Here is a 19,350-nt window from a genome sequence, read left to right as displayed (position 1 = left end):
TCTAACGTTTCCATGGTTTTTATCCTTGTTCCAGATGATGTTGATGAAGAGAAGAAACTACCTACTACAGATGAGGTGTTGGACAGCTGTTCCTGTGATAAAAAGTTGTTTTTTTTAAAATTGACTATGGAAAAGGCCATTTAATGGACAACAGCAACACACATATTTGCATTTCTAAAGCCAGTAGTAGGTGTAATTTGTAGTTCTCTTCTGTTCTGATCTGGGCAGGAGGATTCACAGTACATCACTTCCATGAAGATTTAATAGGGAGTGGTAAACCTCTGCTTACATTCGTATTGTTAAAGAGCTCCTTAAAATAAAATGGCTTCTAAAATAGAGATGTAAAGTTGCTGCAAATGACATTACGAAAACGTTCATCAAATTCAGAATAAAAACTTGTGATCTCTCCTATACTCCAACCCAATCCAGATAAGTCACTCTGAACTGAGCCTTGGCATTTTCAGTGCTCTTTCACTTTAAGGGAAGGAAAGGGGAAAAAAAAAAAAACACCACAAACCCAAAACAAAACAAACCCTACAAAACCCAGCCTTCCACCACATTCTCTTGCGCTAAACTTAGTACCAGTCCAGTACTCGTACCAGGAACTGGCACTTAGTGATTTAGGCCAACATAAACTAGAAGCAGCAATTTTCATATCTATCAGATGATGAAGTTTTGCAGGACAAGCGAATGATATGTAAAAATTCCATAGCAGCTAATCAAAAATAAAACTTGAGGAAGCAGCAAAAAGCTCATAATGAAGAAATAGATTCCACCACAGGTGGCAGGAAATTGTAGCTACTGGTAACAAGTGTTTTGGGGCTCAGGCAAAGAAAGAAAATCAGCACAAGCATGAAGGCAAAGTAGTGATAGCACCAAAAAAAAAAAGCCTCAGAGCACTCTCCAGAAACCTATCATGAGAATCAAATGAAAAGGAGTAAGTAATAAATTTGCATTTTCTGTAAGACCTTGCATTTAAACATATTCTTAAATATTTTGTGAGTTTAAGTAGCTGGCTGCAGACCATGTGTTGCTTGCATACATAAAAAGCAAAGCATCACTTCACTCGGTGCTGAAGCACCGACATCTGCAGAGAGAGATTACTGAGAAATCTAAAACGAGACCGAAGAATAAGTCACTCAGTCCATCCAGACAGACAGTGCCAATGATCGAGAATCCAAAAAATCCAAAACCTGTATTTCAGAGTACTACAGAGACAAGCAAGGAGCAAAGACGTGAGAAGCCCGAAGTCGGGGCCAAGCCCGAGGCGCCGCGCAGGCCGCCATGGCCAGGGTGACTAGGGGCGGGGGGCGAGAGAGGTCTCATCTGGCGTCGGTCACAAACTCTTCTCCAGTTTCGTTTGCTTTTCTGAAAGACTCTCTGGCTTGGGGAAAGAGATGTAGGAAGTGCAACGGATTACACAACTCCGCAAAAGCTGGCAAGTACCAAATACCTACTCAAGGAGGGTATTAATGTTACTGGCTTAGATGAACTCTCCAGGGGAAGAATGGATAGGATTGCAATAGAAATCAGCAAACTGAAAGCAAACGGAGAATTCATCTACTTTGTTGATACAAGAGTTCACAAGTCAGTGAAATCAATGGAACTCTAACGGCCATGGATAACAGCAGGCAAAACACAGACTTAAAATTTAAAGCAGCTGAACAAGATCCACGAGCAAAATGTACATTCTAATAATAACAAGGAAAAAAGGAACTAGTATTTTGCCTAAAAAGCACTAAGCCTGATCTCGTCAAGGAGCTACATTTGCAGGGCAAATTGAAAAAGAGGGGAGAAGAGCACCAAAGTAACCGAGGAGACTTTCCAGCACCCAGGAAAGTGGTAAAACAAAATCAGCTGGAAAAAACCCAATCCAGTCTCTGCTGGATATGTTCAGTTCACAGTTTCTCCCTGAAAAAGGGAAATTTAACACAGGAATCGGGGAGAAAGCGGAGGAATCGGCAAAGCAGGCTCAGGTGGGGTCATGAAAGGAAACCTCACTTTTCCATGGGATCAAAAGACTTAAACTATGCACAAAAAGGAAATGCTTCTCTCTGCCTTTAAGGGGTAAATTTGTACAATGTAGTATGCTGTACGCGTCAAGCAAGCTTTGGCATATAGCCTTTGAAACACAGTGAATAAAGACAAATGTTAACACATCTCCTTTGCGAGATTTAGTTTCTACATGTTAGCATTTGAATTGTACTCAACACTCTGGTGTCACATTAAGAAAATACACATTTGTATGCTTTGTATTAGGAGAAACCAGCAGAAAAGCATTAATCTGGGCTCTGAGAACTCTAGGAAGAGGCAGAAGCCAGTAGAAATCCAGTAACATACCTACATAATCTGTACCATAAAAGAGCCTGCCAAGAAAAAAAAAAAACCTGAAACAACAAATAGCAGACATGAATTTCACATTCATGGAGGGCGTCTGGCTAATTGATTGCAAGCAATTTATAGGTATTACCAAGGATTGTTTCAAAGCGAACAGAAACTTGTCATTTGCAGCTACTCTCCGCAGCACATTATCCTTACTCAGAGAAGGACAATGTGCTCAACAGCACCTGTAAAAGCTCCTGTTATGCCATACAGAGGCAGCCAGCACAGAAGTACTGAACAAATGCTTTTTCTCAGTGAGATTACTGAGCAATGCTCTATATACAAAGGCCCCTCAGAACATACAATTAACCATTTAATTTTGGTCAAATGCCAACCCTCAAAGCAGCTATTTTGGTGACAGTAAAGAAAATCCAAACATAAAGAGAAAAGACAAAGTTAAAATCATCCCCAATGTGCAAGAATAAAATATATTATTTACAAAACAATTATAAAATAAATATTACAAAAAAAATTACAATTATTGCTATAAAGTTTTTATCTTTTTAATAATATTCAACATTTCCAAGATATTTTTAAATCAGAAAAGTGTGTATCAAAAGTAATAAGGAAGAACAAAATAATTACATCAGTAATACAGTATTAAAATGTGATTTAAAAAAAGTAAAAATCTTTCATTTGTGTCCTAATCCATAAAAAAATCCACGGAAACTTAATTTCCCTGACGTGCCAGGAACTACGCTCCCTAGCCCACACAGCCGCACAGAAGTCAAATCACTAGATTAGGGCCGGGCTGTTGTTTATACCCAAAGTCAGTAATGACAGCTACTGAGTAATCGGTCCCATTTTCTCCAGTCACTTGGGCATTTACTGAAGTCTCACCTGATTATTCACTCTTCCGAACCTTGCTCAGTTTCTTAACACCATCTGAGCACAAACACCCACCGTACTCTTTATCAGACAAAAATGGCATGCGTACAGTATGGAAAGGAAGACCAGCTACTTCACTGATGGTTTGTGTGATTTTTCAACAGCTAGTTCACACCAAGACAGATGAGAAATATTTAAACCCCAGGGTAACAGTCAATAATAAAAAAATAAACTGACATTATATATTAACTTCATGTTTAGTATGTTCAGTGAATAATTCGAACAGCACACACAACACAGAATTCAGCAGGAATACATCCAAATTTTTCTGTTTCAAAAAAAAAAAATCTTTGCTTTTATTCTATTAAAATACCATTAACTTTTTTTGCTTTTTTGTTTCCATATTATATTTTAATATATTGCTCAGGAGAGTCATTACACTGGGATGTTTAGTCAACTGAATACATGAAAACAGGTTTGCACAGACATGCTGGATAACCTCTCAGGGGCACAGTTTCCATCACCTATAAAATAGAGGTAACAGTCCATACTTTTTCTAATGCACTTCAAGATTTACTGATGAGATGTCCTATGCAAGAGCTAGATATTGTCCATTGTTTCCCTCTCACTGAGTATAGTTATGTTGTAATATTACCATTACTGACCTCTTAAAATAACATAAAATTAAAATTAAGTAGTAATTGTATGATTATAAAATGTCACTAACTTCAGATAGGAGGAAAAGATTATTTAATTAAAGGAAGTTTGATTTTCAAAGGAGGAAGAGTTCAATATTCACAGATATTTCTATTTTTAATTTTGTTGTGCAAAAGAAGATTACTGTACAGGTAATCGTAGGCACAGATGTACTCTACTTCTGCACAACTTTTCTGAATGAGTAACATCATATTCACATCTAACAAGTGAAAGAAAATGGAACATATTCCTCTTCTCCTTCAAAACACAGGAGACAATCCCAGGAAAAGTAACACAGAAATAGATGGATGGGACTGCCTCTGACATCAAACCCATACTACAAATTTTGTTGACCTATATGCAGTCGTTTGGGATAAGCTGATGTATAACTTGTACCCAACCATAGTTGTGCTGAAGAATCGTAACAAAGTGAGACTAGTAATCCCACGCTTTGCTGTTAGAGCTATTTTCCGCCAATGTAGACGGAAGAAGTTACAAGAGCACAGCCTGCCAGAGGGCATCACAACTATCTGAAGAGCCAAAAGTTTGAGTGGCTTCACCAGTGCCCTGCGTTTGCAGGCCAGACAGTGCAAGGCAGGCATAGCTGCGTCTAGCGCTGAAGATGAACCCATTTCTTCCGCTTCTTCATTCTCAGTCACAACTGACATTTAATTTTTAAGCAGTACAGAAATAACACAGCAGCCCAAAGTACCTCCCTTAATAACTTAGATAAATCACAAGAATGACACAACAAAACCGTGAAGGATTTCACATGGGAATATCTTTAGGAGAGGACAAGAGCTGCAGTTACCTTTGTGAAGAAATAATCCTTATGTGCTCAGACAAAATCCCACAGACAAAGTCGCGTTTCCTCCTGTTCAGTGTTACCTAAAGCTTGTGTTAAGATCTAACCAGAACGGATGCCTTGTGTTCATCAGTGGAAACAAGCAACATCTTATGTCAATGCGATCTCAGTTCTGGATCGGAGGCAAGTTAAACGACAATGAAATCCAGGCACGGTTAGACTCTTAGCACGTTGTATCTTTCTAGAACAGGCTAAAGTCAGAGCGTTCTTTAGGAAGGTTTGTTTGGGGGTTTTACAATTTTTTATTTTTATTTTTATAAGCATACTAAATTGAGTGATTGTGCCTGGCAGCTTGCATTCCACAACAGAAATTAAAAAACTGTTGTGTATTAAGAAATAGAGAAAATGATGGTATTTCAAACTCTTCCTATTTCTTTGCAAAAAAAAGTACAAAAACCTTGGAGGGGAGGCTTTTTTTTTTTTTTTAATAGCTAAATGACTTACTCTCTAGTAAGTCTGTCTTAGCTTTTCAGTCTGTTACAGATATTTAAATGTCTGACAAATAGATTATAGATTACTTGTTTTAAGAGTGTTTGAAAAAAAATGAAGCTTGACTCTCTAGTATTTTGAACGACAAGCACAATATTTGGTCTGCACGGTTTATAGCACCCACTAAAACCTTCACTAAAGCAACAGTGCCAAACTACTGCAGTCAAAGACTGATGTCAGTAAGAAGTAATGCTTAACACACTGCACTAACTTGATGGTACAGCTGCCAACATAGTCATTATGACCATGTTTTCATTCTTCTCTATATTGAAAAAATATAGGCACTAAGTAGAACATTTTGATATAAGTTAGATTAGTTTTAGTTAAAAGAGCCTATCAAACATTTACATATAGGTGAGAACTATAGGTACACTTCTCACCCTAGTGGAAATTAACCTGGAAATTATTAGTGACAAAAGAGACCACATCCTTGAATGATTTCTATCGACATAAACATTACATAATATTTTGAGTACATTAAAGTTGTGCAAGTGCCATTTTGTATAATATAATGCTTTTTATAAACTTCAAAATACAACAGTTACTTTCAGTTTTTTAATATACAGTATAAAGGCAAATAAATAATCTAAAACTAGTTTGCATAGTCTTCTTCATAGCGGCTATATAGAACTTAAAGCTATATGCTATGGAAAGCTTCCTTAATTACTCATAGAAAACTTGCAAAGCCTTTTTATCTGTGCAGTTGTTATTTACTTCTTTGTGGTTTTCATATCAAGCTTTAAGTCTGCTTACTTCTGCACACCTCATAGGAGAGGAAGTGTTCTATGAACAGAAAAAGACATCCGAAACGATAGGGTACTCTTGTTATGTTTCTGTTTCCTATGTTTACTTGTTAAAAAAAGGTTAAGTGTGATTCTTCTTCTTTCCTAGTAACATGCTAACCAATCTCATTACCATATTGGGAATATATTTGCTGCTGTCATAAAGCAAATTTGCTCAGACATCTCCTTGTAATCATAAAAATCAAAAGTAATCTTATACTTCACTGTTCGAAACTCTATTTAACAGTAAACACTTATTATTTTCTCTTTATTGGTTCTACTATTTCATAAGCCCAAGACTTAATTTAGTAGGTAGTGAGTGCTATTTCCCCTTTTTCTATAATAGTTGAATATTACACCTCATTTTTCCTTCTTGGTTAATGAACCTTCAGTAACAAGAGAGGTAATAAATGAAAATACAGATTGTACATTTACTGTATCACCACTTGCAAAGAACCACTTACTATTCAACAGAAAATCCAGAATAAATACCAGCTGTTTCCTTTCACTTAAAAAATAATGGAATTTTCATACATTCAGAGCAAGTTGGGCAACTTCATTTTAACATGGTTATAAAGCTCAGCCAATCCAAGCTGCCTCACTTCTAGTGCAGTTATAACTAAAGAAATGCTTGAAATACTCTGGTGCTGCCCTGTATCTTATAGCGTCACTTGGATTCCTGCGAGTCTAAGTGGAACATCATGTAAATTTATTGCTTCCAAAATTTAACAGTTAAAAAACCCCACCACCTAATTACAGAAATGAAAAAGTCTCATCACTGTTAAGGCAGAACATTTTCACAGGACTGGAAAAGGAAAAGACAAGATTCATACCACATATAGCATGATGAAGTATGTATCAGCACTTCACCTGCATCTAATAGTTTGATTTTATTAAGTTTTGGCTTATACAACATAGATCATAGAATCATAGAATCATACAGGTTGGAAAAGACCTCTAAGATCATCGTGTCCAACCGTCAAACCATGATACTAAAAACAAAAAAAAAGTTAAACTGTTACTGCTGGAACTTTCATTTATGCATTCCCACACTTATGTTACAGACTATAAGGCTGATATTTTATCTGTGCAATTTTACTTTGCAATTAAAATTGAGGGTATATCTTATAAAGAACAAATTTATAATTATGGAAGAATACTGTCTAAATCAAGTACAGAGGAAGCATTCTTTAGTCCAAAATCTTGGGGTCCTGGGGCGTGGGGGAGAATCTAGAGTTCTGCTACAGCTACCTGTTCGTATAGGTGTCATTAAGTGGCACCGCAATCTCCTCCTGCATTTACGTTACAGTCTCTGCCCTGGGTTTCAGCATTGGCCCTTACATAATCCATTATCAATGCAGTGTAAACCACACATTTGTCACATTCACTAACCCCACACTTCATACAACACAACGTAAAGAGAAAGCAGATTGATCTTTCAAACTAAGGGAAGCTCTCCTTAAATGATGAGAAACCGTAAGTAGCACTGTTACGTGGAAGAAGTCTCTGATTAGTAGTATGGTAAAGCGAATAGAGCACTTCTGTTTCCTTGGCTGGTGTCACTAAGCCAAAAATCAAGATCTTACTTATCAATAAAAGTTGAATTCCTCAGAAATTATCTATTTTCTAGGATTTCTATAAAGTTACAACAGTTGATTTTTAATTTTGGGGAGAAAAAGAAAAAACAACATACAGTGCTGTCGTCTTGTGAATGAATGCTTCATAAACCGGGTTCCAAGTCACATAACCAGCTGGGTCTTTTCCTGTTGGTTAATCAATCTTGATTTCAAAACTGGAAGAAAGAAAAGAGATAATTAGACTTCACAAACCCCAGAGAATTAAGCAAATTAATAGAACAAACAAGGATTGATCTAAAGGATACCGCACAGGAGAAACAGATCCAAGAGCAAATATCCAGCGTCACAAATAGTTACAGATATCTTGCAGAAAAATAATGTGATTTAAGAGTTCTAACTCTGTGACCGAAGATCTGTATTAATAGCTCAGAACTATGAGCCTCATTCCCAAAAATCTCTCGCTCTTGTCCATTTATCAGCGCTGAAGCCCTCTGGCCTCTCATATAAATAAATGGTATTTTAATGCACACAGTCCTTTGGAGACTTTCAACTGGTTGTAATTCCCATCGTCGTTAAAAATAGCTAGCACCCTGCAGAAGGTAAGTCTAAACCTTCAGCACTTCAAGCTGCTGCAGAACAGCTACTCAACGTTATTAAAATTCAGCACTAAGAGGACAAATACAGAAGGTTAACCAGGAGGGGCAGGAGGAAGGGCTCAAAGTGGGAAGGGGAAGCCTGAGCCCAGATAAGAACGAGAAGGCAGACAGCAAACAAAATGGACAGTGCTCGTCGTTGGCTTTGGTATCTGCTGCTCTGCCTCGTATGAGAGGGCAGGAGGAGGGAAAATGAAGCACAATGTTTTGTTTGTGTGCATGGGATGATACGGGAGAGCCACTGCAGAGGGTGCCAGGCTTCCGGCAGGCTACTAGAGCTGGGGGGGCCCAAGGTACAGCTGGGCGGGGGTTTGTGTGTCTGTCTGCCTGTGTTTGTGTGAGAGGGAAAGACAGACAGAGAGGGAGGGTGGCAGAGGGATGAGAGATTCCCCTGGTTTTCCTTGCATGACATAAGAACCTGGAAGTGAATAATGGAGAGGTCTTAAGGTCAACATACGGATGTCACCATGAATAAATGACATCCTGACTTGTTTCGTAACAGATACTCAAGAAGGTGTACTGAAATCACAGGCAGCCGTTCTGCAAGGAAGAGAGGTCCTGCTGGACGCAAGTGTTCCATGTGGGAACACATCAACACTATACTATAAAGACAGATAAAAAGAAATAAAATTTTCATATATTTGTATTAAAAGAGAACCATCGTGCTCCAGAATGATGCCATTTTTGATCCAAGTCACAGAATTTTACTCAGTTACTCTTCCATCAAACAACAGCATATGGCACAGCCGGAGGTGATATTCTTGGTAGAGAAAACATCCACTTCTGACTTAAAAGTTCCAGTTAATGATCAGTTCATCATACCCCTCAGTAAATCATGTTTGGATTCAGCTTGCAAAAACTGGATTGTTAATGCCCTTTGAACACTATGTGAAAACATCTTTTATTATAAACGAGGGTTTCCCCACACAGACACTAGTAAGACCACATCTGCTTCCCCGATGCTCCTGCCACTAAGTTTTAAAGATGCCAGGTGTTGCACATCATTGACTTTATGCAGTCTCTACACCTTATGCCCTAAAGGAAAGTTTAAACTATGCAAATACACTTAAGTTCCACATTGCTTGGATTTGTAGTACTTGTTTTAGGGATAACAACATCCCTTAAATGTTCTTACCATAACTTAGATAAATTCAGTTTGCATAATTTTATCTGGGAATTTCAGGATATGGACACCATTCCTTTAAAAACTATATCTCAAATTTATTTTGAAGATTAATGTGCCACAACTCAAGTCTTCCAGGACCACACAATATCTCTAGACTCTCTCTTCCCTCATGTCTGTAGAAATCAGAGTGGGGAGGAAAACATATATTTAATGCAAAGACATGCACAACCTTACGCACCTAACATGGGATACTGACACAATAAAGGAAGAACACACTGAACTTACACACTAAAAACCAAGAACCTACTTATAATCCAGTCTTAAATTCTGCTCTTAAGATCTTGCCTACCAAAGTAAATATGACTCTTAGAACAGGTTTCTAACCAAATTTTTATTGCCAGAGTATACCACCAGGTGGCAAGATTGCAAAATAAAGAAATTTTAAAAATCATTCTTATAACCCACTCAGTCAGTGCTGTTTCAAGGACCCCTTGCTGGACCATGACGATTGTTTTGTGAGGACTTGGGTAAGTACTTAAAATGTCCCCATATGGGAATGTAAAATAAAGTATTTTAACATTTCTTCATCACTCTTCATTAGTCAATTTACTCACAATTACAATAGTTAAATGCACCACAAAATTTCCAGTAGATGAAACAAACAGAAATTGTGACCACCAGCTGTACTTCTCTAAAGAGCTTGGCTTTCCCACCATTTTCCTTCTCCTTCCTCCTTCTCTGATATCCGTTTTACCCTGTTTGAAAGAGCCTAAAATCTTACATGACTGCAGGGAAGCACATACTTACATGGGAATACAACTCAACAAAGATGGCTAATAAATTTTGCAAAGGGAGAGAAAAGACTTTACAGAAAGTATACTTATAATCAATTAAGTAATTTTTTCCCCATGACATTTTAATTTCTCATGTTATACCCCAATTATCTATAAACCAAGACACAGGACAGCTGCTTCTAAGATCTACCATACCAAGAGTAAATGTGTGCTACAGACATATGAGCTCGGTTTAATGGACTGAATTTTATATAGAATATATTCTTTTACATTGTCAGTTTAACTCAAACTTTAGGAAAAATGTAAGCTCTCAGTAACTACTCAGAATTCTACCACTGTAATGCCTCATCCCTAGATCACAAAGCACACAGTCCAGCATTATGTATTTTATATACATCTATATACACACAGACACATATATAGGTAAAAGGACATAAAATATTAGTAAGGCTTTATCATCCTGGCAACAAAGGATAAACAAGTTGCACAGCTGAACAAGCTGACGAACAACTCTAGTTGACCCTGAGATACGCCACACAAAAACAATGATTCTAGAAATAGTTTAGGGACTTTTTCCTTCCATTTGTAGCGTGGCACCCGCCTAATAACATACAGCTACACTTCACAACTGTTTAAAATATTGGCATTATCCCTTGAGCTTGAAGAAATTAGGTAGGTGTAAAATAATCAGAATGTCAAGCACATTAAATGTCAAGCATAAATAAGAACCAAAATTGGAATCGCTCAAAGATGCTAGTACTCCCACAGTTGGGCAAAAAGTGCTAACTTCAGTAACTACCACCATTTGGGACTTGTATTATTATACAAAACACATAAAATTCTTTGCCTTAATGGCATCTAATAGCTTGAAAGCTGATTTGGCATTAGAAAGTAAAAGTAAATGTTATCCAAGTCATCAAGAAAACTTCCTGCCCCAAAATAGATTTTTATTTGGGACTCTCCAATTCAAACACTTCAGGGTATTCTTATTAAAAAAAAAAAACAAACAAAAACCACCACTTTGCAGGAGAAAAGGGGAGGGAGGAATAATATATGAGCCTGTATTACACGGGAGGGCACCAAAAATACAAACTGTAAAATAAACTGCCAAGTTATAAAATGTTTCTTCACTCATTAAAACAAAATAGCTTGTTCAATCTGTTTTTAATTCCAGAAATTCAATCACCATCAAAATTAAAATCAAGCACTCTTTTCCCAGTGAATATATACTAACTAAATATTTTAAAGTGAAGAGATATAAAATCTAAATTAGATTGGAAACTCTTTTAAGAAGGGATTTTCTTTCAACTAAGTACATACCATACCAGCAAAGCATAGTCTCCACCACAGTTTAGGTTTCTGGACTTAACTAAAATTAAAGCACTGAAGAAATATATAAAAGAACACAATGCACATTATGCTATGATTAGGTAGTAACACCTATTACTAGATGTTGAATGAAAATCAAACAAATGTATTTCTTTTGTCTATAATGACCGTCTCCTTTATTATTCACGTTTCCTTCCACATTACCTATTTAATTTACTACTTGAACTGCATGGCAAAAGTAGCATTGCAGGACATTCAGTACTTAGGAATGGCTCTGCTTAGGCGGCTTCAACTGAGAAATTCCCTGAAAAGAGTCTGTGGCATTGGACAAGCCATGACCCCATCACAGAGAGGTTTACATGGCAAGAATGTGTCACAAAATATTGAGGGATTTAGATACTCATGTGGAAGAGATTCGTACACTTGGACAGAGGCAGAATGGAAACTCTTCTAATCTCTGCTCATTCCAACTCTATTTACCCCCTTCCCTTTCAACCACAGGGCACTCTTCTGGGAAGAGCAATAACAGAATCAATTGATTGACAAATGGATCAAGAGAAATTGGACAGAGGTCACCAAATCGCTTTGCCTCAGCCGTATGAAACCATCAGCCACTAGTAATAATGAAATTGGTTCAATTTGATTTGAAGTAATCAAGCATCAAGGTTAAAATACCTCCATGTAACTGTGTCCTAGCTCCGTGCTAGGAGAAGGAAAAAAACATTCAGTAGAGTTGAAATGAGTTTTCCTTTAAAATTACAGAAAACATCTAACATGTCATACCTCTAGCAGCATGTATTTTTCCATGTTTCTGAATTTTTAGATTATAAGAGAAAATTCTCAAACTCACAAACCTATACAATTCTACAATCAATTTGTAGAATTAGGGCAACAAGTATTTACTACCCCGTATTAAGAAATAAAGGCTCTATTGACTATTTAGCACTTGCTAACATGACATTTCCTTTTATTCAATAGTGCTCTGATTAACAACTTAAATTTACACTTTGAATACAAAACTAAGAAGAAAGTACTAAGTATAAAGGTACTGGAGTTAAAACGACATTAAAGGATTTGTTGGCTTTCTTCTTTGCCTAATGAAATAGTAAGAAAATATATAAAACCAAAAATCATATACGTAAAGTCAGCCAATGCCATGCAGCTCAGCACTTATTCTTGAGGTGTTAATAAAAATAACATTTTTTCTCTTCCTAGAGAGTACTGCGAACCAGTCCCAGACTCAGACAATTTAAGTATGTGTTCATATTTAAAAAAAAAACAAAAATAAAATCCTCTTCAATGTTCAAGAACGCTCTCTAACGCACTTACTCTACAAAAAGAAATCTTACTGAGAGAGTACATACACCTGATTTATTTCAGGAAACCAAATTAAAGTAACAAGAGTGCCATCTATCCTTCATTATGAATAACAGAACTTCCCATGGACTGACCTTACTGTTAAAAATCCTGTACAATAAAACCTGACAGTTAAGAACATATAAAACTCTCCATCTGGGCAGAAACTTGGTTAAAAAAACAAAAGAGAAAGGAATGCTGCATGTAAAAGCAGGACAAAAAAGAAACAGAGGAGGAGGATTTGAAAAATATAAAAATCTGTTAGTTATCAAGAGCATAAAATGCGAAAGATTAAAACCCAGAAAACGAAAGATATTTTAAAGCAGCTGCATTTTGGGCTTCAGTAATGATTTTACAAAAACAGGTTTGCATACATGCAACTAGCAAGCTGGCTCTAAAACAAGCTGCTGTGCACAAGCAGCAACGGCCAGTTAGGCAATAGGCAAAAGGAAAGGTTCTTCCAGTGCAGACTGGTGCAGCAGAGCAAGGGGGGTGGTTCATTTTTTTTTTTTTTAAGATTATAGTGGATATCTGAATAATACAGAGTAGCAATCCTGGCATCTTTATCAGGAAAATGAGTAGAAATAATTAAAAGCTAGAAATAAACACATAGATAAACACCTTTTTTAGGGAGGAAAGTCAGTTCTCCTTTACAGAAAAGGGAAGTCATGCTTCACAAATCTGCCGCGTGCACGAGGGACAGTCAGTTGGATCTGTGTATTTGGATATATGAAAATCCAATACATATTTGTAAGTTTTTGAAAATGCCTTCCACGAAGAAAGTCATATGAAAATTAAGGCACTACAAGATAATACAGAAGGCTTTTGCTTTTAGGAAAAACCTGGTTAAAAGATGGGAACCAGAGCCGGAGTTCTCCCACCTGCAGCAGTCCCCGGCAGAGCTCCGCAGGGAGCCGTGCCGCGGCCTGGAGGCTCTGTGTATTCCCACGTTAACCAGAACAGGGAGTGGGCAGCAACACGGCAAAGCCAAGTGAAGATGCAAAGTTATCCATGCTAAAATGATGAGGGCTAACCACAAAGAAGCGTGCAAAGACCTTTCAAGGCTCTGTGGCTGGACATAAAAGCACCAGATGAATTTCACCACAGGAACCCATGACACAATGCAGGTATGAAAAACAATCCTAACTCATTATTGCTCAAATGGACGATCTCTGAGCTAATCACTTCCAGACAGAAGCAAGGTTTTAGGACGACCGTGTATAGTTGACCTTACCTAGGACAACATCCCTTACATTTTCACATGCAAAATCTTGGGACATAACCGCACATAGCAGAAAATAGTCATGTGTACCCTTACGCAGCAATCACCATTGCCTGTTAGTTGGACAGAAGTCTCTTGATGGTGAAACAGTATTTTTTAAATCAAGTGGACGGCCTATGCTGACAGCTGAACAATCATCCACACTAGATTTCCAAAAAGATTGAGGTGTGAGACACCAAGCACCAGCAAGCATTGCTCGCCAAGCAAATCTTCTACAGAGAGATGATTTACAAGATTAAAAAAATGCAGTGTCATGTTGGAAGGTGATGGAGATTACTTCAAACCTGTCAGAATTCACAATTTTAATCCCCCCAAAAGTACTATCCTTCTAATGCAACTGTTTTACTGTGGGAAAAAGGTGGCAAGCAGTCCACACGAGTATTGCAATCTCTCCAAAGAACAGGATATAAACTCAAAAAAAGATTAGTATATACCGAGTTCCTCAGAAGAAGCTAGACAGGGAAGACTCCCTATGGATTCATTTATAGAAAATAGAGAATGATAATTTATCTATTGATAGAGTTTTGCTCTAATGGTTTATATAACATCAGTGAAGTCCCTAAGTGTAATTACAGCGATATACTCAACCAGGGACTACATATTATTTCACTCTCGTTCAGCTCTGTTTGGAATCACATCCAAGACATTTAAAATTGTACTCCAGTTACGGCATTAAAAAAATCTGCTGTATATTCTCTCATCAGAGAAGTTTCAGAAGGATACTATTAATAAGTATTGAAACAAATACAAAAAATGGCAGAAAAGCAGGAGGGTGACAAATATTTCCCATTAACACGAGCATATGGTTTCACTCAAAACAAATTTTCTTGCAAGAAACATGTTTATATAATTCTATTAAATTGTTATATTACCAAAGTGACTATAAGTTTACAATGGGGCCATTTTGATTTAGGCACTGTAAAAATTTAAGCTGCAAGGAAGGACATTCAAATATATCTGGAAATAATGGAGGTAAAATCCTGGAGGAAAACTCCCTCGATATATTTAAGGGGGGGGGGGGGGGGAAGGAAAGATAAAAAAACCCTTTTTGTTCCTGAGCTCCTAACGAATGCCAAAAGCCCAAGGAAAGAGCAGAAAGGCTGGTATCCAGCCTCCACCTCATACAAAGATGTGTAAGACAGACTCATAATTTGCTGCATTGTACAAAGTTACTAAATTTTCTGTGTTGAATAGGAGAGTCACTTGTTGGCCTTCACTTAATATATCACATGCATTTATAAGGGAGTACCCTGGCCTTATTTCTTAGTCCATCATGTACAAACGTAACCACCTGCACTTGCATGACAAACACAGGATAAAAAAACCCAAACAAACACAACCACAACACACACCAAAAATTCCAACTGCTATCAGAGGTAAGAATCAGAACTTCACCAGCTTACAGGTGTGTAAATTGTTAATCACTTAGTACTATTGGTCACTGGGTGGAATTGCTATTAGTACTTTCTTCTCAGAAGTATCTGCATTATGACAGCAAAAGAAGTTACATCCAATTCTTTATGCTTTTGGAACCTGCATTAGCCTTCATGCTTGGTGTGACTGAAGTGGAACCAATATGTGATAATGCCATAAATACTGCAGGAGTTTCTATGCAAGAACATTAATAGGAAATACATACAGAAAGAAATGACCCAAACTACGTGAGGTTAACATTACTCACTGCACCCCAAGGACAGAGAGAGAAAGGATATCAAATCACACTTCTCATTCCCAAATAGAGGCCTGTAACAAGTCTCTAAGCTCCTCATCTAGAGAAAGCTGGGAGCTCCTGCCCACGGAGGAACAAACCATGAACACCATACAAGAGCAGGCGTATCTTGCCTCTGAGAGTGGCAGCGGCTTATGACTCCTCCTGATCCTCAGCTGCCCTGAAGTACGGCACTGCAAAGGTGTAGTCGCTTGGTGGAAGACATCTTAGAAGCTCACAGGACTTAAAAGGCACTTCCTTGCATAGACAGGTAAACGTCAAAACTATGTGCATATGCTGCTGTTTAATGACCTGCCCTGGGTTGCTAACCCTACCTTGTACCGTTGCCATTCTGGAATTTATGGCAATCAAGGAAAGAGCAGGTGGGAAAATAAGACAATGGCTCAATAGACAAGTATGTTCTTGCAGCTGGGAATCAAGAGGAAGCACAATGGCACACCTACGCTCCTCAGGTTAGAGTGACACTAGTCTTTTATCAAGCGAGGATCCTGCATATTTGAAGAAAAGTAAAACACTTGAGGAGGAAAAGCAGATGCATGAACCCTCACAGAAAGTGTTCAACAGTGGAAGACAGACAAGTACTTTCAGCACTGCCTTCTACCACAGGTAAATACGATTGCAAGAATATTTTTCCGTATTTTCAGAGATCAAAAGCAAAAATATGAAACTAATGTAACAACTTGTTACAATGGGGCAAGTTAGTCAGAAGCTATACATAGATAATTTCAAAAAATACCACGAACCATCAAAAAACGTAGCACTATGTTGGGGAGGGGCAGCACTTTTCTGCAGCACCATCACTACTGCAGCCTTCCAAGATAAGGGTGTGTTGCTAATTGCAGTCCTATAATAGTCAGAAAAAAAATATTCTTTTCAGTATTAATACAACATTAAATGTTCACTGTTTGCTTTCTGATTTGAAAATAACAAATGCAACACTTTCTGCTCCTTATCTATCCCCCAATTAATAGCACCAGAGCAGCTAAAGAAAAATGCTGCACTCTCCCTATATATGTAAGAACAAACAGGCACCGAGTTCAAAACTGCTAGTCTTCCTCCAATTTCAGTCAAGTTAATTGAAAGGATCCTTGCAGGAGGGAGTCCCACCTGCCTTGATTTGTTCTGTGGATTGCAGGAAGCGTTTGATACCGCTTCACGGGAAAAGCACGGCGCTTGCACGGCACCGCAGCAGCCCCGAGGGGCAGGCTCCCAGAGAGCCGTCAGCCGCTCACTCATTCTCACAAAGTTAGTCGAGAGAGTAATCACAGTTGCGGTGCCTTCTAGAGCCTTTTTGTTACCGTGAGCGTTTAAAGCAGCACATTCTGGACACCACAGCGGAAGTAGTCTGTGAATAAATACAATACATAAGTATTTTCCCCTGATTCTTTACAGCCATTACCATCTGCTCTGCAAGAGGCAACTTTGCAATCTTTTTTCCCTCAGATTACTACCCAAAGACAACAATAAACCAAAAACTACTCAGTAAGCTGCCGCAGATTGCTAAATCATGGCCTTACACAAAGCTCATCAGCTTGACTCAGATATTGTAATCACCAATAATAATTTAGATATTTCATGCAAAATGCCATCCTATTCCCCACTCAGAATTATCAGTCTTCAAAATTGCCTTCCTAAGCCAAAATGAATCGGTCAGAAATAACAGGTTCATTTCTTTCCAATTAATTCAACCTGGCTCACAGGAAAAAAAGGCAAATTTTATTTGCCTCTGAAACACAAAGACTGTTCCAGATTCCTAGTACTTGAAAGAGTCTCTGTGCAAGTAATAATACTTGCCCAAATGACTCTTCCTTTAAAATTAGCACCTAAAATTTAAAAAAGCAGCTTTCATATCCTGCAGGATTTCCTTATCTGCTTAACTCCTCAAAGGTTTACTATAAATGGGGCAAAGAAATCTAATACTGGAGCAAATGAAAAAAATAACCCTCTTGACCTTGTTCCAGGAGGAAAGGATTAAAAAAAGAAACATCCAAACACTGCCCATAGAACAAAAAGTTTCCTTTGGTGACCACTGTATCTCATAGCTCTGGTACCCCAAATGCGCTCACTCGGTGCAGAATTAGCCAAAGCATATCTCACGGCCCTTACTATTTTTGCAACAATAGTGTGAAAGATTGCCATGTTGGCAAGTACCTTCCAAAGCCTGAAAAACCATAACCCAGCTCCACGCAGCTACTGGCCCCCACACATTAAGGCAGTTAAAGCATCCATACGAGGTTTCTCAATTCCCCAGCACAAGACACAGACAAGTGCTGTGCACAGCAGCATCTGTATTTGCAGGGAGTAGACATAAAGATACCCAAACCTAACTATCAGATGAAGTTTATTTCAACCTGGCACATGAAACATCCACTTGCTATAGCAACACCAGTCACAAACAGTTTGCAATTTCATAGAATCATCATATCATAGAATGGTTTGGGGAAGGGACTTTTAAAGGTCATCTAGTTCCAACCCTTTGCCATGGTCAGGGACACCTTCCACTAGACCAGGCTGCTCAAAGCCCCATCCAACCTGGCCTTGAACACTTCCAGGGATGAGCATCCACAACTGCTCTGGGAAACCTCTTCCAGTGCCTCACCACCCTCACAGTGAAGAATTTCTTCCTTATATCTAATCTAAATCTACCCTCTTTCAGTTTAAAGCCATTACCCCTTGTCCTACCACTACATGCCCTTGTAAAAAGTTCCTCTCCAGCTTTCTTGTTGGCCCCCTTCAGGTACTGGAAGGCAGCTATAAGGTCTCGCCGCCTCTTCTCCAGGCTGAACAACCCCAACTCTCTCAGCCTGTCTTCATAAGAAAGGTGCTCCAGCCCTCTGATCATCTTCATGGCCTTCCTCTGGACTTGCTCCAACAGGTCCATGTCCTTCTTATGTTGGGGGCTCCAGAGCTGGACACAGTACTGCAGGTGGGGTATCACCAGAGTGGAGTAGAGGGGCAGAATCACCTCCCTCGTCCTGCTGGCCACGCTTCTGATGCGGCCCAAGATACGGTTGGCCTTCTGGGCTGCAAGCGCACATTGCAGGGTCATGTTGAGCTTCTCATCAACCAACACCCCGAAGTCCTTCTCCTCAGGGCTGCTCTCAATCCATTCTCCGCCCAGCCTGTATTTGTGCTTGGCATTGCCCCAACCCATGTGCAGGACCTTGCACTTGGCCTTGTTGAACTTCATGAGGTTCGCACAGGCCCACCTCTCAAGCCTGTCGAGGTCCCTCTGGATGGCAACCCTTCCCTCCAGCGTGTCAACTGCACCACACAGCTTGGTGTCGTCGGCAAACTTGCTGAGGGTGCACTCAATCCCACTGTCCGTGTCGCCGACAAAGATATTAAACAGCACGGGTCCCAATACTGACCTCTGAGGAACGCCACTCGTCACTGGTCTCCACTTGGACATCAAGCCATTGACTGCAACTCTTTGAGTGCAACCATCCAGCCAATTCCTTA

The 19,350-nt window shown here is 38.7% G+C and overlaps 1 protein-coding gene across 1 annotated transcript in view; it reads right to left on the bottom strand.

The window, feature by feature from the left end:
* Positions 1-19,350, bottom strand: part of ATP2B2 (ATPase plasma membrane Ca2+ transporting 2) — a 436,864-nt gene that overhangs the window by 279,255 nt on the left and 138,259 nt on the right. The window contains exon 4 of the mRNA XM_075159342.1: positions 7,736-7,834. The gene's annotated coding sequence lies outside the window, so the exon portion shown is untranslated. The remainder of the gene's footprint in view (positions 1-7,735; positions 7,835-19,350) is intronic.

The sequence above is a fragment of the Calonectris borealis genome, chromosome 10, assembly GCF_964195595.1.
Source record: "Calonectris borealis chromosome 10, bCalBor7.hap1.2, whole genome shotgun sequence".
In the NCBI taxonomy this organism is placed as follows: Eukaryota; Metazoa; Chordata; class Aves; order Procellariiformes; family Procellariidae; genus Calonectris; species Calonectris borealis.
This window is presented reverse-complemented; position numbering and strand designations above follow the sequence as displayed.